At 55.2% G+C, this 22,825-nt stretch overlaps 1 protein-coding gene across 4 annotated transcripts in view; it reads left to right on the forward strand.

The window, feature by feature from the left end:
* Positions 1-22,825, forward strand: part of SRCIN1 (SRC kinase signaling inhibitor 1) — a 72,362-nt gene that overhangs the window by 3,873 nt on the left and 45,664 nt on the right. The gene's annotated exons all lie outside the window — the stretch shown is intronic.

Genomic DNA, 22,825 nt, shown 5'->3' on the forward strand with positions numbered 1-22,825 from the left:
GTCTCCCCCTCTGCTCCTCAGTCTCCCCATTTCTTTCCTGTCTGCCCCCTCCCATCTGTCTATCTTCCTTTCCCCGGCCTAGGCCCTGCTTTCTAGGACTGTCTGGAAGGTGGAGAAGCCAGGCTGGGGGGTGGGAGGGCAGCCGAGGCCAAGGAAGGAATGGGCCTGGGTTCATTAGGGTCTGTCAGGTGCCATAGTCTTCAGAGCCCAGGCCGAAGGGGCCTGCTGAGCGTTGGGGATGTGTGTGGAGTAAGGGCGGCATCCCCTCCCCGCACCACAGCAGGCACCTTGCCCTGACATTGGGCTTCAGACATTCCCGTTTCGCTGCTTCTACTGCTGCCTGACTGCCAGGAAACAATGCCTCCTGCCTCTGGCCCTCCACCCCTCTGGCCACCCACTGTCCCAGGCAGCACCGCCCACTGTTCCCCTCACGTTCACTCCGCCATCTCCAGGCTCAGAGGCAGGAAGGGTGGGGGTTCTGATAGGTCTCCCTCGAGCTCCATCTAGGCCCTGTACCCCCTTTGTCACCTTGTAAGCCCCCCATATGAATGACAAGACTGTCATGGAAAGAACACTGCTTTGAGTAAAGACCTCAGTTAGTCTCCTTTCTCAGTGCCCAAATGTCCAAACGACCTTGAACAAGTCCTTTCCTGGTGGGGCCTCTTTTCCTCACCTGCGAAAGGAGGGGGTGTGGGCTGGATCATCTCCAAGGTCTCTTCTGACATTCCACCCGTGTTGTGTCTCTCTTCTGGGTGATTTGCATATGCGTTGCATATATTAATGAAGCCTGGTTGAAAGGGGAGGGTGCCACCCACAGGGAACAGAGTCCCACCCACTGTTCCCATTCCCCTTGCCCATTGGTCCATGCTTTCCCTGCTTGAATCTCCCAAGGGGTGGAAGCTGAGGCCTGAGCATTCCCTGGGGAGGAGTGTCGCTGGCCCCTGTGTTCCAGCATCCTGGAGGCAGGATAGGGGAAAGCCCTAATGGAGGGGACACCTGCCCTGACTCTTTTTACTCCAGAAGGTCCAAACAGGGAAGCCAAGTGATATGTGAATTCCATAAAGTTGCCCAAGGCTGCCATAGGGTGTGTGGAACCCTATGAGGTTGGCAGAGGGGCTCGGGTGTCTCCCTCCTGCACCGGGAGGCCTGAGTGCCCTCTGGGTGCCAGGAGCTGAGCCAGGTGTGAGAGTTCCTCCTCCGGCTTCGCCTCCCACCCAGTCTTCAGCAAGTCCTACCCCCTGTGCCCCTACCTGCTTCTGCTCAGTCCCCTGGGCTCTGAGGATATGTGGGTTGGAATTTGGACCTGAGAGATGGTTACTGAGAGAGAACTAGCTCTTTGCAACTCTGGGCCCTGCCTGGTCACCACACTAAAGGTGAGGCCCTAGCCCCCTGCAAGGGCCACAGAAATCATCAGGGAGCAAGAACCTACTGCTCTTAGTTCTGCCTTCACCTCCACTGGCCCAGCCTGATCTCATGGGGACCTCGCCCAGGGCCTCCTCCCTGGCAACCTCGAATGGTGCAGGTCAGCGCCCTGCTCCAGCCCCTAGTCCTGCCTCAGTGCTCTTCACCCCTATAGTGACCATCACATGGGGCAAAACTGGGGTAAAGGTTGGCACCTGGAGAAGATAAGAGGCTGCTGAGTAATGGTAGGCATTTCTGAAGACGGGAGCAGAAGTGCCCTCCACTGTCAAGGAGAATTGAACCTGAGAAAATGCAGCAAGAGGGATCAAAGTTAGATTTAATCTTAGGGAAGGACTGTTCCAGGGGAAGATTAGTTTCTGACGATGAAACTGTTGTGAAAATTGTAAAAAAATAATAGATTAAAATGTCCAGCACAATGCCTGATACATAATAAACATTCAAGAAATGGTTTGGGGTGGGAACATGTGTCTGAGCCCAGAGAAGACCCTCCCCTAACCCTGACATACAGGATTTTACAGGGCATGGGCAGTTGGATGGACCATTCCCCAAAGCACAGGGTCTCCCACTCTCAGGGTGCCGCTCCCCCACCGGACCCCTCGGACCCCCATGCGTGCACTGGGCTCGGGGCCTGCCACCCTGGGGCACCCTGCCCTCATCCTCTCTGCTGCTGCTGGCCGAACAGAAGGATTTGAAGACCTGGAAGTCTGTTCTTCTTGCCCTCCCCCTATCTGCACAGGACAGCTTGAGAGGAAGCAGGCCCGTGCTGCAGTGGGAGGAACGGGGGTTAGAAAGGAAGAAAAACCTCCGGTGGTGGTGGGGTGTGAAGGGTGGTGGGTCCAGGGTGGGGAGCTCTGGCGGCCTTTTATGAATCTTTTACCTCAATGATGGGTGTGCATGAGCATCAGTAAGCTAGTGGCAGGGGACTGGTTGGCATGACCTTTGAGGATGAGTAGACTAGGGGCAGGGGACTGGTTGGCATGACCTTTGAGGATGAGTAGACTAGTGGCAGGGGACTGGTTGGCATGACCTTTGAGGATGAGTAGACTAGTGGCAGGGGACTGGTTGGCATGACTTTTGAGGATGAGTAGACTAGTGGCAGGGGACTGGTTGGCATGACCTTTGAGGATGAGTAGACTAGGGGCAGGGGACTGGTTGGCATGACCTTTGAGGATGAGTAGACTAGGGGCAGGGGACTGGTTGGCATGAGCTTTGAGGATGAGTAGACTAGGGACAGGGGACTGGTTGGCATGACCTTTGAGGATGAGTAGACTAGGGGCAGGGGACTGGTTGGCATGACCTTTGAGGATGAGTAGACTAGTGGCAGGGGACTGGTTGGCATGACCTTTGAGGATGAGTAGACTAGGGGCAGGGGACTGGTTGGCATGACCTTTGAGGATGAGAAGACTAGGGGCAGGGGACTGGTTGGCATGACCTTTGAGGATGAGAAGACTAGGGGCAGGGGACTGGTTGGCATGACCTTTGAGGATGAGTAGACTAGGGGCAGGGGACTGGTTGGCATGACCTTTGAGATGACCTGTGGTGTGTGGTAGATCCAGTTTAACCTTTTGTGGCTGTTGTGCTGGCAGAGCGCAGGCGGCCAAGATAGAGAAGGGTTCAGAGCTACTTTGGGAAAAGTAGGGGACAGGGAAGTCACTCTTTGATCCCCAAGGGCAGAGAGGTGGAGGACAATGTAAAGAGAAAGCATTGGACCGTTGTCAGCTTGTTTATTCCCCTACTGCTGTGTGACCTGCAGCAAGTTATTTGCCCACCCTGGTCTTCAGGGTCCTTGGTGTGAGAAGAGGGGGTAGAACTAAAGAATTTCCAAGGCCCCTTCCAGCTGTCACAGGTTCTACCGAGCTCCTCTCCCGTGAGATAATACATGCCTGTCCACACAGAGGGTGGAAAAAATACTTCCCAGCTCCAACTAAACCAGAAAAAATGGGGATTTGACCCAAGAGAATATTGGTGTGCACGCACACATCTTACAAACAGTCTCCTCTGCTCCGAAGGCATTCCTTACCTAAATCGGCCTCCTCAGCCTGGAGGATAGATAAGGGAGTATCTATAGGATTCAGCTATCTTTCAAATCATAAACTCCTTGTTTTCTTCTCACCCTTACAGAACTATCTTGCCACACTCCATTCCAGCTAGGGACTATGATCCAGTTCGTGTTTTCTTCAAATGAGGTACCTCCAGCTGGTGGCTCTATCTCCCCCACACCCTCTTCTTGGTTCTGGGTGGACTCAGCCACCTGGCCCAGTTGCCTGCATGTCCTGGTGTGGAGTCACATAAGACTGGGAAGGAGCTGGGTTTTCACTTGCCTGCCTTCCTCACCTCTGCAAACATTCTCATGCCTGAACACTGGCTTCTTTTCCACCCCAGCCACAGAGCGTGCTAGAGACCCAGACACCCCACGGAGAGGCCCTAGCTAGAGAGCATGGGAGGCAGAGAGGGCTGTTCCACCCATCCCAGGGCGGGTGATAATTGCAGACACAGGAGGCATTTGTAGCATCATGCCAGGCACCAGCATCTGCCTCATTGGGGAAGAATTACAATCCCAGCTCACTGGGAAGGCATTCTGAGGCTCTTTGAAATTGAAGCCCTTGCAGACATCCCCAGCGTCTCTGTCTACTCTCTAGGACTGGTCCCTGCCTACCCTGTCCCCACCCAGTGGCCAGGCTGGCCTGATGAATTCTCATTCTAGTCCTGGCTTCCTAAGTTGAAAGTTAGGGCTCTGAGGAATTTGCTAGCCCACCCCTTTCCCTGACTTTTTAAGCTCTCTCTGCCTGGGTGCTCAGGAGATTTCTGGATGTTAAAACAAGAAGGCCTTTGAAGGGCTTCCTGAGCCCCTTCCATGAAGGAGATGAGAGAGCAAGTAAGGGGCTCCCAGAGAGCTAGAAGTCACTTAACGATAAAGCTTAGGAAATCCTGGATCCACTTCTCCAGAACCCAACAGCTCATCCTCTTCCCCTGGTCCCTGGTCTGCCAGCAGCTCAGAGTTAGAATCATCTGCCCCCCACCCCTAGGAAGAGGCAGAAAGATACTGAAGCAAAGCTTTCTATTCCATTTATTGTCTTTAAGAAATAGTTTATACTAGAGCATGGGATGGAAAGAGGTTAGACTCTAGGTAGAACTTCCCAGAGCTCACTGAATGGGAGATAGCTAAAACTGGGTAAAGTGGATGGGAGAAGTTTAGCTCAGTGGTCAAACGCTTAGATTTTGTAGTCAGACTGAGCTGGACTAGCATCCCAGCTCTGTCTCGCTGTGTGGTTTTGGGCAAATCACTTCCCCTCTCTGGTGCTCAGTGTCCTCATCTGTAAATTGAGGCTGATAAGTGCTGTTTCCTTAGCAGTGGGCACCAGGATTAAATGAGGTAATACACGCTGAGTTCTTGGCACATCATAAACCTTTAATAAGTAGTGATTTCTTTGTCTTCTTCTTCCTCCTCTCTAGCCAATTGAATGATTGAATGGCAGACCATTCTCCCTGGAGGAAGGGTCTTACGTGACAATACTTCTTTAGTCTTTTCTAAAACCCAAATTTGGGTTTTAGATCTTAGCCTCTCTGGGGCTAGGCCCCTAGAGCTGCCTCTTAAGGCTGGTGGTAAGAAGGAAGCTAGCCCTCCTGAGTCTTCATTCCCCCTACCCTGTGGCCCTCTGTTCATGCGCTACTCCAACCCCCAATGCCTCATCCAGGAAGCCCTCTGGGGCTAGACATGTTAGTGAGCCTTCTTGATTTCTTCCCCTAGTCAGTGTCCCAACATCTGGATACAACAGTTGTTTCTCCCTGGGATGCCTGCGTCTTGGGTAATCAGCGGGAAAATTGGAACCATGAGATTGGCAGGGAGCTCTGCGAATGCTTGCAGCCAGACGTGATGTAGATATTGATGGGTCCGAGCCAGCCAAGTGAGGGCTGTGTCCAAGAGGAGGTCTGGGATGCAGCATCTCCGGGCAGAAACGGTCTTAATGCTGCTTGCCCCGGGATGAAAAGCAATAGACAGAAACAGTAGTCCCTCTTATCCTTGCAGGATACATTCCAAGACCCCCAGTGGATGCCTGACACTGCAGATAGTACAAAACCCTATATATATTATGTTTTTTTCCTACTTATACATACTTATAATAAAGTTTAATTTATAAATTGGGCACAATAAGAGATTAACTATGACTAATAATAGAACGATTATAACAGTGCACTGTAATAGAAGTTACATGAATGACTTTGGGGCCATTAGTAAGTAGATAAGGGTTACTTGAACACAAGCACTGCAATACGGTGATAGCGGATCCAGTGACTGAGATTGGTGGGGCATATACAGTAGAAACACTGGGCAGAGGGATGATTCACATCTTAGGTGGATAGAGCAGGAAGGTGTGAGATTTCATCATGCTACTTAGGATGGCGCACAATTTAAAACTTAGATTTTTTTTTAAGTGAGAGAGAGCGAGAGAGAGAGAGAGAGAGGACAGACAGGGAAAACAAGCAGGAAGGGAGAGAGATGAGAAGCATTAGTTCTTCCTTGTGGCACCTTAGTTGTTCATTGATTTCTTTCTCATATGTGCCTTGATTGGGGGCCTCCAGCAGAGCCAAGGACCCCTTGCTCAAGCCAGCAACCTTGGGCTTAAGCTAGCACCCTTTGGGCTCAAGCCAGTGACCATGGGGTCATATCTATGACCCCACGCTCAAGTCGGTGACCTTGTCTGTGCTCAAGCTGGTGACCTCGGTGTTTTGAACCTGGACCCTCAGCGTCCCAGGCTGACGTTCTACCCACGGCACCACTGCCTGATCAGGCATGACTTGTTTTTTTGTTTGTTTGTTTGTTTTTGTGGCAGAGACAAAGAGAGTCTGAGAGAGGGACAGATAGGGACAGACAGACAGGAAGGGAGAGAGATGAGAAACATCAATTCTTCATTGTGGCTCCTTAGTTGTTCATTGATTGATTTCTCATATGTGCCTTGACTGTGGGGCTACAGCAGACTGAGTGACCCCTTGCTCAAGCCAGCGACCTTGGGCTCAAGCTGGTGAGCTTTGCTCAAACCAGATGAGCCCGCACTCAAGCTGGCGACCTCGGAGTCTTGAACCTGGGTCCTCCACATCCCAGTCCGACCCTCTATCCACTGCGCCATCGCCTGGTCAGGCATGACTTATTTTTATTTCTGTAATTTTCCATGGAATATTTTCAGACCTTAGTTGACCACAGGTAACTGAAACTTCAGAAAGTGAACCCGTGGATAAGGGGTGATTTTGCAGCCTGAGGGAGATCAAGTACAGTCAGAAAGCCTTCTCTGTAGGGTGAGGAGACAGCTGTAATAGACGGTTGAGGGGGGCCCTGCCCCGCCAGCCAGAGGGGTAGGTGGGTGTGGAGCAGGAGTGAGATACAGGGCTCTGGGCAGTTTGCAGCAGGGGCAACATTTTCCCCCCGCGCAGCCTCTATCACAGTGCAAGTGTGTGGATGCTTGTTGGGTGTGAAAGGCCTGTGTCCTCTGTTAGGATCAGGGGAGGGGACCTTCCTCAGGGCTAGGGGCTGAGTGGAGCGGATGGGGTCTCTTGGGCCGGGAGAGGGTTGTCAGCAGAGCAGTGATGGAAGGCGCCCCTGACTCTGAGCCTCCCACCCTCCAGAATAGGGCGACTTCTGTCGGGGAGGCAGACGAGCTCTCCCAGGTGCTGTCATTGAGGATCTTGGGTAGGCACCCCGGGAAAGAGTGTTCCTGTTTCTGGGAGGAGAACCAGGCTTGTAGGCTGTTTGTCCTGGGGACCTCATTCTGGGGACCCAGTGTTTTGTGTTGTCCTGCTGTCTGTCCTCCTGTCTGTCTCCCACCAGTGTCTCTGCCCCTTCAGCCCCTGTTCTTCCTCCAACACCAAAGCCCTCCCCTGCCTGCGCCCCGGCTCCCAGCGACCACCAAAGGGACAGCTCCTAAGCTCTGCCTCGCTGTCCGTGCCCTCTCTCCCGCCATGGCCCAAGGCCCCTCCCTGCTCTGTCCATCCCACTTCGGGAGCCTTGCCCCGGCCCCTTCCTCTCTCCACCTCCTCTCCGCGGGCTCTGGGCATTCATTCACGACTTTCCTCCTTTCCTGTCCCTCACCCAGGGCTCCAGCGTGCAGCGGGAGGGAAGCCTCCAGGACTCTGTTCCCTCTGTTTAAAGTCTCCAGGTTGGTAAGCCAGGAGGGAGGCCTCCCCACCATTCCACTCCTACACTCCTTGGCCAGATGCTCCTCCCCAGCCTTAGAGGGCCAGAAATGGGGGAGGGGGCCATCCCTGGTGGGCCCAGACCTTTGCCAGGGGAGGGGACAGCACCGACCTGACCCTGGGGAGGGCACCCTGCCTGGCAGAGAATGTGTCTGTGTGCATGTGTGTGCATGTGCGTTAGCGTGCGTGTGCAAGCACGTGTGCATGTACGTGTGTGCTGGTGGCAAAGCTTCCACGGAACTGGAGAGGGTGGAGGAGACAGGGGCCCTCTGCTGAGGGGACCAGTGGCCTTGGGGGAGGGGAGCCAGGAGCAAGGGGCCCTTCTCGTGGGAGGAGAGAAGCCCATGATCCAGCCATGGCCAGAAGGTGGGGGATGGGAGAAGATGGGACCACATTTGACCTCAATTCAGCTTTATTTAGTTTATAGACACTTGCAAACCTGAAATCTCATTTCATTTATTTAATCATTCATTCATTCCTCCATTTATTTATCCAGTCATTTATTCAAAAAGATTTATTGACTACCTTCTCTGTGCCAGTCACTGGGCTAGGCTCAGAGTTCAACAGTGACCAAGACAGGTGAGCCAACAGAGCTTAAGGGGTTGTCTGAATTTATCAGCTGCAGGGCCTGGGTCTGTGGCCTGGCAGTTGACTATAGAGTACCTGCCCCCATCCCAGGGCTGTCACTCTATGTCCACAGATGCCCTTGCCCACCCCTGTTTCCTCTGCTGGCAGCTGCTGTGTACTTTAAGTCAGCCTTGACCCCTCTCATAGTGTGCCCCCACCAAGCAGACAGTGAGCAAGGCCCTTCAAAGTCCCTGGTGACCCTAGGGACTATGGGCAGCATTGTTGGGCCAGGGCTGAGACCACTTCAGAGGGTCTCAGGGGGCCCAGGCTGGGGGAGGGAAAATGGGCTGGGAGCCCACTTCCCCACTTCTGTGCCCAGGACCAGCAACCTGGAGTTCTGGATTTGAGAGTCAGCTTGACCTGGGTTCCAAACCTTATTTAAGCTATTTCCTAGCTGTATGAACTAGGACAAACCATTTGCTCTTTCTGAGCCTCCATGTCCTTGCTGGTAAAATGGTGCAGCAACAACTACCAAGCACGTTGTTAAGAGTAAGGAAGACTGACTGACCTGTGGTGGCACAGTGGATAGAGCATCAACCTGGAATGCTGAGGTCACCGGTTCAAAACCCTGGGCTTGCCTGGTCAAGGCACATACGACCAGCAACCAGTGAACAACTAGAGTGAAGCAACTATGAGTTGATAATTCTCGCTTCCCCTCCCCCATAAAAACCAATAAGTAAACTCTTAAAAAAAACAAAAGAGTGAAGAAAAAGCAGCGGCTGGTTCAGAACCTGGCTCACAGCAGGCGCCCAATGCTGGTTCCTGTTCCGCCCCGCCCCTGCCCCTGCCCCTGCCCCCGCCCCCGCCCCCGCCCCTGCCCTGCCCTGGGGCTGGCGAGGCTGTGCCCAGGCACTGTCTGGGTGCTGCCCCTGCTCGACCTTGGAAGAGGGGCTGCGGAATCCCCATCTTGTCTGTTTGCGCCTCTGTATCCTCCTGCTCCCGCCCTTCTCCACTCCCCAAAGGATGCTCTAGCCCCAATCCGGGCAGGCAGCCTGGAGAGGCAGCCCTCCTTGCCACTGTGGCTGCCGCCGCCGCCTTGATGGCTTTTTAATAACTTTGCTCGGAGACAAAATGCGGAGCGCTGGTTTGTCTGCCTCTTAATTAAAATCACCGTCTTCCTAAAAGAGCGTCGGCACCACTCCCTCCCCGCCCCCACCCTCCACTGGTGCCAGCAGAAGACAGGAGTGACTAGAGACAGCAGTCCTTCCCCTCTGCCCTGTCCTGGTTCAGCCTTCCCCACACAGACAGCAGGCGGCCCTGCCACCGCAGGGGCAGGGAACCGAGGAGGAGGGCCCAGAATGCTCCCCGCTTTCACCTACTCTCTTCTGGAATACTTCCAGTGGCGGGGAGCTCAGTACCTTTCAAGACTGATCTTCTACATCTGTAAAGAGGGGAAGAGACCTGCTTTCCCACCCAGAGTGGAAGGAGATGTGGGTGGGTTTTGGAAAAGTGCAGGATTGTTAGGAGGGTGCCTCTGGGGGTGGGGGTGGGGGTGGGGGTGGGGAGGCACCCACGGAGGGGGCACAGTGCGGTCAGCCCCCCAATGTTGATTCTGGATGTGGTTAAAAGAGACCTTTGAGCTCTCTCTGGGGGCTCTGAGAGGAAAGAGAGTGGAGGTGGAAGACAGGCGAGGGGTCGGGGGCTCATTTAGTTGTTGCTGAGGTTGGGGGGGTCATCCCTGTAATACTGCAGATACTAATGACCCATAATACATGAGCCATATATGCTACATTAAGTTCTGTCCATGTGTTAGTTCATTTCATCCTTACAACCATCCATGAGTTCGATGCTCTTGTCTCATTTACAGGGGAGGAGATAGACCAGAGGGGTTAAGTAACATGCCCAGGGTCACACAGATAACCATCATGGCAACCTCAGCTCTCCTCCTCCTCCTTCCTTTCGTGTTTTGCCTTCTGCCTTCCGCCTGTCTTAGGCCGAGCCTCGATCCCTCGTGCTGTGTGAAGTGTGGTGCAACTTCGCCTCACTTCTGCCCTCCCACGGGGAGGGTTCCTTTGGTTCATGTGACTAAAATAAACTGTGAGGTTCCCCTCTATCTTCTTCCCCCAGCCCCCTTCCTGGTCCCAGCCCTGGGAGACTCGGGTAGGGGAAGGTGGGGAGGGGACTGGGGGTTAGAGTTCCAGTTTGCAGACCTCCTCTTGGTTCTAGTAGGGTTCTGTTCCACCTGGGGGAAAAGACCCATGGGGACAGGGAAGTGACCCAGTGGCTTGGCTGTGACAGCTGCTTGGTTCTGAGACAAGGGGAGGCAGTCTTATGTCATAGTTCCACCAATGAAGCCACCAAGGAAAGCTTTCTGGAGGGTTCTGGAGAAGGAGGAGGTGCTGAAGGCTGGGGCCTGGACATAGATCTAACACCAGCAGGGTCCTGCTGAGATATTTGTCTCCACCAGCTCCCATCAGGCCTAACTTTTCTCTCTGTGAGACTTTGTTTTCTTCCAGGAGCACCCCTCACCCTTTGTCACCTTCCCTTCCTGACCCTCCCTGAGCTAGCACCTCTCTGAACTGTTCCTCCCTGACCACCTCTGGCGGCCCCTCTGAACTCCCACAGCATGGTCAGATTTCTCATGGCTGCTGGTTCTGGACCCAACAGCCTACTAATCCACATTTGTTCTTGGGGGCTGCAAACTTGGTGCCTTCAGGGCAGGACGTGGTGAAGTAGTGGATGAGGACAATAGGGAAAGGTGGGGACTGTGGTGAGGAGAAGAGCACAGGTGCCCCTTAAAGGCATTAAAATATAAACAAAACAAAAAACACCACCAGCCAAACAAAATGCCTGCATCTTGTGATTAATGTATCTTGGCATCCTCACATTGCTCAGTGCATACTAGATATGTACTGAATGTTTGCTGCGTGAATAAATGATCATATATGTGCCAGGCACTGCACTAGGTACTTTACCTATTTATTTCTTCCCATCGTCCCAAGGCAGGCACCCTTTTTCCCGTTTTGCCGTTGAGGAAATTGACAGCCAGAGAAGTAAAATGACTTGCTCAAGGTCATGTGTATGGAAAGTGGCTGAGGCGACATTTCAGCCTTGGCTTGCTGTGTCCTTACTGCTCTGTTTGGTCCTGGTGTGTGTACATATGACACATGACATATGCGTTCAGAACCTGTCCAGGGTAACAGGAAAGCTAGTGGCCTCCTGGTAACGTACATTGCATGCCTGGTGGGTTGAAGGAGATGAGGGCTACAGAGGCAGGGAGGGAGTAGGCACCCCTCACTCCAGCGCACGCCTCCTCCCTCAGCTCTCGGTCCCACCCCAGCAGCCTGGGGAGAGCGGCTGGTGACAGGTGCCGGGCTGCAGTGATGACAGCCTGGCTGATTCCCCCATAATTACTGTCTGATGAGATGCCAGAATTAGCCACTGTACGAGCATGGGATACAGACACAGGACACAGTTAGGGAAACAGCTGGGGGGGGGCTCTCATTTCAAGCCTGGGGCCCTCTGGCAGCAGGGTGGGGGAGCACTGGGGGGGAGGAAGTAGGTTGGCAGGGAGAAGCACTGTGTGGTCAATATGCATCAGATACTATCTTGTGGCCTGTGGTTTTCCAGTACTCAAAGTGTGACTGAGCTATTCCTGTGAGATGGCTGGCTGTTGGACAGGGCATCCAGGGCCTTAGGCCACAAACCAGAGAAGTATAGGCAGGGCACCTTGCCCACTCAGGCTCTTGGGCACACCCTTTAGTGTCTGGGTTTGGATTTGCCTTGCTGGGGCTGTCAGGGGGGTAGTTCTAGGCAGAGGCTAAGACCCAGAGCAGACTCTGTGAGTGACATTAGCAAGGCCAGCACTGAGGGCAGATGCAAGTACCTGGAAGGAGCAGGCAGGTTCCACCAACCTTGACAGGACAGCTCGCATCCCAGGCAGGAGGAGTCCAGTTGGCTCCCAAGGCCTGAGGTCAGGGAGGCCTGAGAGTCAGGAGCAGGAGGCAAGGAAGGAGCACTTTGGTCCCAGAGCAGGGCTGCATATGCCCTGGGCGTTTCTTTTCCCTGCCACACATGCTGGGGGCGAGAGCAGGGCTGGTGAGGACAGAAGCTGGAAGGAGTCATCTGGGCTCCTCGGACCTCATCTGGACCCTTGGAATGGTTTTGAAGGCCACCAATTAGGAAGGGTAGTGACAACATGGGGCTCACCCAATAGAGATGAGGTGGGGAGGGGTGCAGTAGGCCACACAAGACGGACCTGAGGTGTTGGGCTCAGGAGAGAACATTTGGGTTCAGGACTCTGTCCTCCTCCAAAGACAGAAGCTGTGTCCCTGTGGCCCTGTGAGGGCCATAAACACAGACTGGCTCATTTTAAGGAAGTAGTCGCCCCACAAGACGATTGGTGCCTTGGATGTAATGAGGTCTCCATTCTTGGAGGTATCTGAGCCCTGGCTGCCTGGTGTTCCTGACACAGACTTGCAGTGCTCCTGTCTCGGCACAGCCTGTGGCAGAGGTTGGGCAGACCCTGTGCCCAGCTAAGGTGTGAAAAGTGGGCCAGGAGAGGTTCTTTCAGAACTGTGCGACCCAGTCCCAGCCTGGGCTTCTGTGGCCCTATGGCAGCTCTGCTGCCTGTCCCTCCTCCTGCCTTTTAGCAGTGCCTGTGTGTGTCTGCGTGGGGGTCCCCTTAGTTCTTCCAGTACTAGGACTCCTCGAAGAGGAGGGGGTTGTGGGTCTCTGTGTTCGCTGGGAAAGAGGGCTGTTTGAGCGTTCCCTTCTCAGGGAGTCGGAGAGATGGAGGAGACGCAAGGGACGCTGGCCCAATGGCTTGGACAGAGACTTGGATGCCTTGGTGGCAGAATCAGCTGGGCTGAGAATGCCCACAGTTGGGATGGGGCTCAACTCTGACCTTGGACAATTCAGCTCTTCTTGAACCTCCACTTCCTCACCTGTAGAACGGGGGAGAGCAACCTTCCGAAGTGGCTCTGGGAAATGAATGATAAGGGCTGTCAGAGGCCTTGTAGGCTGTCCTGATTGTGGGGGGTTTTCGAGTCTTTTGCAGATAAATGAAAGGGGAGACTGTTTATGTCTTCCCTGTCTTTCAGCCTGTGCTCTGCCTTCCTGGATTCTGGGAAAGTTCTGGTTGGACAACAGTAAAAACTGAAAGATGCCCAGGTATCTGATAGGCTTCCCAGGTCAGCCTGGACCCAGTGGTTGGTAGTCAACTCGCTGAGTCTCTTCCTCCCTTCTCTGAACTCCGGGCTCCCTTCCTCCCTCTCTCCTTCCCGCTTCCTCCAGTCGTTCCTGGTACTAACCTTGACATCCTACATTCTTGATTGGCTTGCTGGGCAGTAGAGTAGTTCATCCCTGAGGTGAGGGGCTGAGCCCTGTCCTTCACCCCGTGGCAGTGGGTGGAAGCTGTTCAAAGGCTCACCAGCCGCTCGCCCTGGTGGAAGAGGCTGAGCATAGTAGGGGCAGAGCGTGGGCTGGGGCGTCTCAGTCTTGGGCATTGCCTTGTTGCTTGAACATTGGTCGGAGTGGGGTGTCTTTGAGGACCCATCCATCTATTTCAAAACAGAACACAAACACCTAAGCAAGGACTTGACACAGCAGGAGAGGGGCCTAGGAAATTGCCTTCCTGAGACGGTGCAGCTGGACTCAGGTTGGGCAAATGGGGTCCTACTATCTTGCACCGTAAGCTAGAGATGCATTGATCTGGCACTTGGTGGAGCTCCCAGATGTGCTGCAGTCTCTCAGGGGGTCTGAAACGTACATGTCGTGTGTGCATGTGGCATCTACAATGGCAGCATGGTGAGTCAGGGTGATGCCTGTGCATTAACCCCAGACCTGCCTAGGCTCGGGTGTGCCCCTCTGCATGTAGATGCCCGTGGGGGGTGCAGGCGAGGCAGTTGGTGATTGTGCATGTGTCGGTGAGCACGTGCTGGGCATGTGGGCATGTACCACAGTGCCCAGGTATGAAGACAGAACTGTGAGTGAACACAAGTGTGTGCCTGAGCGCATGAGCAACTGGGTGTGTGCTTGGAATCTGGAGGCAGCAGGACCCTGATCATTCTGGTGACAATGGAAGCTGTCTGGGTGCTGGCAGAGAAAAGGCCTCCTAGAGAGAGCCTGACCCCATGAGGGATGGTGTTGGGATGGTGTCAGGACGGTGTCGCTGAGGAGGACGTGAAGGGGGCTGGCTAGGCTGAGGCTCCTGCCCAGCATTTATGAGGCCCTGGGTGATTACTGGGCAGTGACAACACTTCCCTGTGGTGAGCGGGGTGATGGATGATGCTTCTGCCCCTCCCTTCCAACAGATTGGGATCTCTTCCCATGGGAACAGGACACCTCCCTCTGAGCGGGCTTTAGGGGCCCACACCCACTGCCCTGGCCTTAGCACCTTGATGGCAGAGAAGGTGCCCTGGCAGCCTCCTTGGAGTGGCGGCAGAGCCGGGGGACCAGCGCCTAACCCCCTCTATCCCCACCCTCTTGTGTTCACTCCTCCCCTCCCTCCAGCCTGTGTTCCTCTCTGCTGCCTCTCCAAGGAGACGTGCCGCTGACAGGACACTTTCCCTGGGCGCGTGATGGTAGAGATGTCACGCGGGAGTTAGCTTGTTAACGCGGCACCGGGTAGGCACACGCCAGGGCTGTTTCCAGCTTTCCCAGCAAGGGCCTCAGATTGGGGGTGACGTGCTCCCCTCTTCATCTCTGCCCCCGCCTTCCCAGGGAAGCCAATTAGCCAGATCTCCATTAATAGCTAAAAATCAAAACCCCACAGTTCTCCTCGGTCAGATCAAATTCTGACAGTGGAGGGAAAGGAAATCAGGCAGTTGGGTAGATTGGGAAGGAACTGCCCCCCGCCCCCACCCACTCCCTGGGCCGGTGCCTTTGTGCAGTGTACCACCTGTATCCTGTCTGTTACTAGCTCTGGAAAACAAAAACGAATGCGAGGACTGAAGCTCCCAGAGGCTGCTGACCAGCTCAAGGTCACGCAACAAGTCAATGGCAGAGCTGGGTTTGAGCAGAGCTTTCTTATCACCCAAGTTAGTGAGTTTTGGTAATGCCATAGCTTGACCTGCTTGTTGGGGTGGGCGGAGTGTGCAGGGAGCAGAGGGAGGGTTGGATATCTGAAATTCTGGTCGAGGGGCTGACTTGTTGGCTCTTTTACAACGGGGGGGGGGGGGGGGTCTTGTCTGAAGAGTGTGGTCAGGACACCACGCGGGGGCGCTGATTTCTGAGTGGCTGCAGCGGATGACTTGTGGGTGTGGCTGGGCACCTTGGGGGTGTGGCTGGGCGCCTGGGGGTGTGGCTGGGCTGTGACCCACAGTTTTCTCTCTTTTGGGCCCAGGGTTCTGTGGCCTGTTTTCACCCTCCTGCTGATTCCTCCTGAGGAGGTTTTTAGTCTCTGCCCTCCGGGGGACCCGCCTGCGGAGGGGCTCTCTTGGCAACTGTTTTCTGGGAAGTGGCAGAGTGGGGTGGAAATGTCCTTGTCCTTGGGGGCTTGGACAAGGTTCCATTTCTGATTTTGCCTCCAGTTCCTGTATGACCTGGTCAGGCTCCCTCTCTGTGCCTCGGTTTCCTCCTTGTGGAAGGTGTTTGGCTGGAGGGAGAGCAGAGCGTGGTTTTCCAGACAAAGAGAGAGGGAAGCAGAAGAGTAGGGAGGCATCACTCTTCCCTGGCGCAGAGATTAGAGCCAGGGGTCAGAGGGCGGCTGTGCCTGCGGCCTGTGGCTGTGGGGGTGGGGCTGGGGGTGCCGAGGGCAGCAGACAGGGAGAAGCCAGGACTCCGCAGCCATCAGCCATGCCGGAGCCACTGGCAGGGATGACTCCGAGGCCAAGCCTCAGTCCTGATGTGGCTTGTGGATCTCACCGTGCCCAGTTCTGTCCTGCAGGACCACCCATCTGGTGGGAGTGATACCTCTGTCATCAAGGACGCCCCAGTCTCTTCAGGGGCTTCCGACCTAATGAAGCACACAGGGGCCTTGTCCCATCCTCCGTAAGAGAGGGGCACAGGCCCGCCCTTGGGGACTGTCCAGTCTGAGGGGGAGACGAGGCTCTGTCCTCACCGAGCCCCTGAACAATGGGGGCAGCATGGGCGCTGTCCTGGGTTGTGCCCAGTTGGAGGGAAGAGGCCCCGCCCTGGGGGTGCTCCCTCTGAGCAAGTGGGCAGAAGCAGCAGGTTGGAGCCGGCCGGGCACGGGTGAGGAGGAAAGGCTGGCAGAGGCAGCCCCCGGCACCCCCCACCCTCCCCTCTCTCAAATTCTGTCTCTCTGGGAAAGCCCCAGAAGCTCTTCGGGGAGTTGCTGAGACCCAGACGCCCACCCCCACCCCGGCCCACCCCCCATGCAACAGCTCCTCCTAGGCAGGTGAGCTCTCCCTCCCCCAGCCCTGACGAGGTCCTTTAATTAGATTCCAACTCATTTACCAACTAAGTGGCCTTCCGTGGGTTTTAAATCTGCGCAAATTGGTTTGTATTTTCTGCCTGCATGAAGCTGGGCCTGGCAGTGCCCTGCACTCTCCCCTGCCTCCTGGCTCCCTCTGGGCTCTGTCATCCCAGCCCCACAACCCACCTGAGTCTAGAGGTTCAGCTTCCCTGGGGGCTGGGGGTGGAGGGCTCCCTGGGCATGGGGATGGAAGAGACCAGAGGGTCTCGGGCCAGAGTCCTCTTCTGCCTCTTCCCTCTCCAGCACCCCCCAGCCCTGGGGAAGCGAGCAAGTCCATAGGGTGACTCTAATTCAATCACTCAGCCTCCCTGGTCCTCAGTTTCTCTGGCAGTATGTCGAGGACAATCGAGCAGCCCCAGGCCCTTCTCAGTGGCTCCATAGATTCATGTGTGTCGCCAGTCAAAGATCACCCTGCCTCTGACACCCCTTTGCCTTGCCCGCCTTAACCCCACCACTGCAGTGCCCAGGCAGTGGTCCCTCTTGGGGAGATGGGTTCCATCTGACCTCTTCCCACTTCTCCGTCTTTCCTCTCACTTTGGAGGGAGGGGGCCTGGCCTTCACTGGGGACCCAGTGATGACAGCTTGCCTGGTTTTTCCCCTGCCTCCTTAGTGTTCCTGCTCCAGTCACTAGGAAGTCACCTTTATTGTCTAACCATCTCTTCCATGCTTTTAAATCAGCTCCCTTTTCTCCCAGGCCTCCCTCCCATGGCTTCCCCATCCCCGCCCTCTCTGTCTTCAATCCCAGGCTCTCCTGAGGTGGCTGACATTCAGGGGAGGTGCTGCTGAGTTGGTGCGGAATGTGGGAACATGGGGGGTGGGGGTGGGGTTTCTGGTACCCCCTCTGTGTCAGGAACTGGACATGAAGCCCTGTCCTTAATTCTAGCCCAGCGGCCTCTGGCCTCTTCCTCTCTGATTGCCCCTCCTCTCCCCTCGCCGCCCACCCCACCTCTGAGGCTCTGGTTGGAGTGACAGGGAGACTCAACAGGACGCTGGACATTAGCAATTTGGGGGGATGTTACACAGGAATGTTTATAGAAAAGCAATTGCCTGGAAAATGACTTTGGTTGTTGTGGTATGGGGTGGAAAAGATGGTTTTTAGAAAACAGACACAGATGGGCTTCTGCTCCAAGGACCCACAGACAGACAGTTGGAACGGAGGGGCATGGGCACACAGGGAGCCCAGAGCCAGGGGCACACAACGACGGAGAGGCCTACTCCTTCCCAGGGGTTGGGGCGAGGGATGAGCCTCTCACCTGATCCAGGCGCCCAGAGTGTCTGCCAAACTTGACTTCTGGCCTTTAGCCTCTGACCTCCCAGCAGTGTGCTTCATGACTGCGGAAGGCACCCAGCAGGATGAAGTTGTCAGGTACAATTGATGGTGGCAGTCGCCTCGGGGCTCCTCCTGGGTGACTTGGGCTCCTCTTGCTTTGGCTGCAGACGGTGGGACTAGGGGAGCCTCGAGCTGCAAGTGTGTTTGTTTGGGCAAATGTGGAGTCTGAGCCAGGCCCTTCACCCTCCCAGAAATCTGCATGCACCCCTCCCTTTCCCCTGCCTGTGGCCCTCACTGGATCTAGCCAGGCCCTATGGGTTTCCTGAGCTGCTGCCTAGCCCATCTCTGCCCAAACAGTGGATAGGGACACACCTGTGAGGACTCTCGCTCCCCAAGGGAGGTACCTAGACCAGCTCCCCCGTCTCCAGGGAGAGGGAGACAGGGACCTGAACTCCAGGTCCTGAGCTTGGGGGTCCTCGCCACAGGGCCCCCCCCCCCCCCGAATCCTTTTCTCTCTCCTGTAGCTTGTAGCTTCGCTCTTCCCTCTGTTTTCTCCCTGTCCTCTCTTCTCTTCCCTCCTCCCCCTCCTCTCTTCTCCACATTCTCTTCCTCTGAAGATGATGTCATGTGTGAACATTGCCCATGGGCAGCCAGAGTAAATGGTGACATCTGGGTAAAGCTGCCAGGTGGGGATGGGTTTGATGGCTTACCAGACGGTGTCACTAAAACTTAGGAAATCTTAATGCTCATCGTGAGTTACAGTGATCTCATGTAAAAGAATGCAGCGGAGGATAAAAATAAATCAGGCTCATAAATAAACGTGGAATTGGGAATTAGTGGAACAAATAATGTCGCCCTCTTCCCAAGCACCTGCGCCTTTATCTGCAGCCGGCCACTGGGGGGAGCCCTCCCCTTCCTGGTCACCGCAGCCTTTGCAGCGGGCCCTTCCCCACTTACCAGGCTGAGGGCTGAGTTGAGGATGACCAGAGCCCCCCTTGCCTTCCCCTTATTCTGAGCTGGATCTCACCAGTCCTCGGCATCTTCCCTGTAGCTTGAATCTCTGACTCAAAATTTATGATCGGCCTTGCACACTGTGGGGCCTTGGAAAGATGGCAGAGCCTCCAGCCCCAACTTCTCTCTCAGGCTTCTCTGGCCCCCATCCCTCGGAGGCCTTCATTCCCAGCAGTCCAGCCCTTCCCCAGTGTACTCCAGCTCTGCTCCCCTCCGGGGCCTCCCAAACCTTCCCCTTCCCTCAGAGCTCCCTGCCTCTGCCTCGCCACCTGAGTCCTTTCCTGCCTATGTCCCTGCCCCAGCCGAACCCAACCCTGCCCACCCTCTGAAGGCCCCCCCACCCTCCCAAGACCCCTGCCTGGGTGGGTTCCCACTGCACCCCTGCCACTGGACAGGAAGCATCAATCTGCCCAGGGCTGTGGTTCCCGGAGCCCGCGCTTACTAGATTGGAATTGATCTCCAGGGCTTTTCACGGGGCTGCTTGGTCCAGGGACAGTCAGAGGGGCTCTGAGGACTTGGCGGTGGCTGGAGCAGGCTCAGTGGTAATGAGATGGGAAGGCTGTCCTGCTAGGGTCCAACAGCTCTGTGCCAGGAATGCCTTTAATTCAAAACAATTCAAAACAAAAGACAAACCAAAATAGCCATGTGCTTTCCCCTACATTGTCTTGCGGGCTCCTCACTCAATGCCTTCGGCAGGGTTTAGAGGTTAACATCCGCATTTTGCAGATTAGTGCCCTCAGTCTCCTAGAGCAGTGGTCCCCAACCTTTTTTGGGCCACAGACTGGTTTAATGTCAGAAAATATTTTCACAGACCGGCCTTTAGGGTGGGACGGATAAATATCACGTGACCAAGACAAGCGTCAAGAGTGAGTCTTAGACGGATGTAACAGAGGGAATCTGGTCATTTTCTAAAAATAAAACATCGTTTAGATTTAAATATAAATAAAACGGAAATAATGTAAGTTATTTATTCTTTCTCTGCGGACTGGTACCAAATGGCCCATGGATCGGTACTGGTCCGTAGCCTGGGGGTTGGGGACCACTGTCCTACAGGGCAAAGAAGGCTGTTGACAGACTGGATAAGTGAATGAATGGCAAACCCAAGGTCCCTCAGAGAAGGAGCTGACTCTATACCTGGTCTGGGTTTTTTCTAGCAGTGCTCTGACTTCAAGTGCCTAGGCCAGCTCAGAGCCCTCAAGCCCCCACGGGTTCCTGTGGGCCTCCTTCTCCTATGGGTAACAGGTGGCCCCCAGCCCGGAAGCACAGGTCAGTCCCCCCAGGCCCCTGGGGCCCTTCAGAAAGGACGGAAAATGCACAGGACCGGGAACTGGAACCCTGGCTTCTGCAGGGGCCTCCCCTCGGTCCCCAGCCTAGTTTCTGTCTTTGTTAAATAAAGCCAAGGATCTGAAAGATTCTTAAACAGATTCTAAAGCTTTTAAAATCAAAGCCTCTCCATCCCACCACCCCTCAGAGACAGCAGTTGCATCTCCTGCTCCTCCCCTCTTGCTAACACTCCCCAGAATCTGGCTTCTGCCTCATCCTGACCCTTCCTCTACCAATGTCTGGGCACCTGAGGGGTTAGTCCTGGCTCCATTTTCTGCTCGAGCCTGTTCAGCAGCCCCCTCCCCACCACTGCTGCCCCTGTGACATCTGTGGGACTGCATCATTGATAGGGCCGCATGCCAGCACACAGACACTGTCCCCGTAGCTGCTTCCCCTGGCCCTTCCCTCTGCCTGGTCTGCAGCTCAGACCCCTCCCTCCAGCCCTGCCCCGGCCCCTTTAATCAACCTGGAGGAGCCTGGGTGAGCCTGGACCTCTCCACAGCCCCTTACTGTCTCAGGTGGCATGGCACGCTGTCCCACCCGACACCCAGAGACCTCACTTAGGAGCCAGGGAAGGAAGTGCCAACATGGAGGGTAGGGTCAGGAGGAGCAGCTCTTCTGGGCCCAGGAGGACAGACGGGGACTGGAGTCCACAGCTCTAGGAGGGCACAACAAGCCCAGCTGTCTCGCCTGAGGAAGAGGTCCCTCTGGCTCAGGCAGAGCTAAGCAGGTCTCTAGATCCAGAGTTTCAGCGGCAAGGAACTCTGTGGGCAGAACCCTCCCCCGCCTGAGCAAAGAGAGGGTGACGGAGTGTCCAGGGTCCTTGGCCACAGTGGGTCACTGCCTGCTCAATTGTCCCCAATGAGGTTGTAAACCTCCAGCTGGTGTTGAGGGTGAGTGGAAGAGCGAGGTTAAGGGTCATAGGAGGCAGCCTCCTCTCTCTGATTGAAGCTATTTCTTCAGGGCCCAGACCACCCTCATCTTGGCCTCTCCTTCTCCTGGATGATTCTTAGGTCACTTTCTTTCTGTCACATTCACTAGCCACACTGAGTGACCACCAGCTACTCAAGGGCAGGTACTGGGTCCCAGTGAAGAGGGCCCCAGGGCTCCCAGCCACGTGGTCCGGAGCCACCTTCACAAATTTCCTCCCTATCAGGGAACCTTTGCACTGTATTAACTCAATATGTTTTTCATTACTCACTTGGAACTTAAATAAGTTTACTTGAAGGGAAACTTTATCTCTCTGCCACCCCAAGGAATGATAACCATGAAATCAATGGTTGGGCCTTCTAGTTGGGGTTTTCCTAATCCTTCTGAAAATAAAGATAGAACTATTAAACTATATAAGAAAATGATCCTCCCAAAAGCCATCTCTTGTATCTAGACTTTACTTTGGGGAGCACAAGAGAGGGTGGCCACGGTGGTGAGAGGGACAGATGCCTGGGGTGAAGACAGAGGGAAAGACCTTAGACCCAGCACCAGGAGAGATACCAGATAAACGAGGAAGAGCACCTGTTGTGTGTGTATGTGTGTGTGTGTGTGTGTGTGTGTATGGGGGGGCGTTGTCAGTGTTTCGAAGGTGTGGTAGGCGGGGGTGGGGAGAAGCCAATAGGTACTGGGGTCAAATCTGGTCTCTACCACTTACTGTGGCTTTGGACCCATTACCCAACTTTTCTGACCTCAGTAGCTCCATCTTTGAAATGGGGCCATAGTAACACCCCTTGACAGGGCTACTGGGAGGCTCATAGGCCAAGATAATGACTGTCAGGCAGACCTTTGGAAGCTGCGGAAGTCCGTGTCCACAGAAGCCAGTTTGTTCCTTGGTGGGAGGTGCTGGCTCCTCTTGGGCTTGGTCCTCCAGATCTCCATGCCCAGGGAGGAGTGTGTGTGTGTGTGTGCTTGCGTGCATGCATGTGTGTGCTGGGTGAGGGGTGGCTTTTCTTGGAAGGTGGCTGAACTTCCTCTTTCCTCCTCTGGTGGACAGAGGGGACTGAGGCCTGGCGGCAGGCCTGGTGAGCAGTGGATGTGTACACGGAGGGGGACTGACGCGGGGCGGGGCTGGCTGGAACCTGGCTGGGCCCCAGAATCCCCTGCCTCTTCCTCTTTGCCCCAGTGCACCCTGGGAGTCAGCCCCGGTGCAGCGGTGCATATATCTGCCGCAGCACCTGACACCCCAGGCCCAGATCCCCGGGTTCCTTGGGGTGCTGTTTTGAGGCTGGTGGGTCATGCGGCTGCGGGTGTGCTGGGAAGTCTGTCTCCTCCCAGTGGGGGTGAGTTCTGGGGGTGGGAGAGGACGATGGCTGAGCTAAGCCCCAGCAACTCCTGCCACCCTGGAACCTCTCTGGGAGCACTGTCCACTGCTGGGCTGTGGGAAGGTCTATGCTGAGCCCAGAGGGCGGGAGACTGCGGGGCTGGGCTGTGGGAAGGTCTACGCTGAGCCCAGAGGGCGGGAGACTGCGGGGCTGGGCTGTGGAGGCCAGGGGCTCAGGGCTGGTGAACACGGGAAGGAGGGAGTCACAGTTCTGCATGAGGACCTCAACCCCCGGCCTCTCTTCTTCTCGCTTCTGTACTGTCCTTTGTCCCCTGTGCGTCCCTTGTAGGTCTTG

The sequence above is a fragment of the Saccopteryx leptura genome, chromosome 2, assembly GCF_036850995.1.
Source record: "Saccopteryx leptura isolate mSacLep1 chromosome 2, mSacLep1_pri_phased_curated, whole genome shotgun sequence".
NCBI lineage: Eukaryota > Metazoa > Chordata > Mammalia > Chiroptera > Emballonuridae > Saccopteryx > Saccopteryx leptura.